Here is a 499-nt window from a genome sequence, read left to right as displayed (position 1 = left end):
TTTCTTCAGGGTTGGTTGATTGGTTGGTTGCATTTATAGGGCCACCTGTTTCATATACATACTGGGTGGCTAAATCTTGAAATAGAATATTTCCCTTAAATTAAAATTTTCTTATGGATTCTACACTTTAGAAATTAGCAAGTGGCCCATATTTTCGGACACATTAGTAGGACACATTTCAAGGGAAGCCTGTCTATTTGTTTCAGTGCAGAGCAAACTTTTCATCCCAGTTCCTGTATGTTTATTTGAAATGTAGGATTCTTGATTCTGTTAATTCTTATCTAGGAATGTAATTGGTTGTAAGGTTTTCCTTTTTGGTGGTCATTGAAGTAGAACATTGAAGTAGAACAGAAGCAACTGCTCTTTCTGCTTCCTTATTATTATTATTATTTTGCATATTATTTCTATTAAGGATTTTGATTTCCATAATAAAAATGAATACAAGCTAGACTTAAAAGAAAAAAGAATAAGAATAAAAAGTGCAAGAAAAAATAAGAGA

Source organism: Thamnophis elegans, chromosome 8 (assembly GCF_009769535.1).
Source record: "Thamnophis elegans isolate rThaEle1 chromosome 8, rThaEle1.pri, whole genome shotgun sequence".
Classification (NCBI taxonomy): domain Eukaryota; kingdom Metazoa; phylum Chordata; class Lepidosauria; order Squamata; family Colubridae; genus Thamnophis; species Thamnophis elegans.
Note: the sequence above shows the minus strand (reverse complement) of the source record.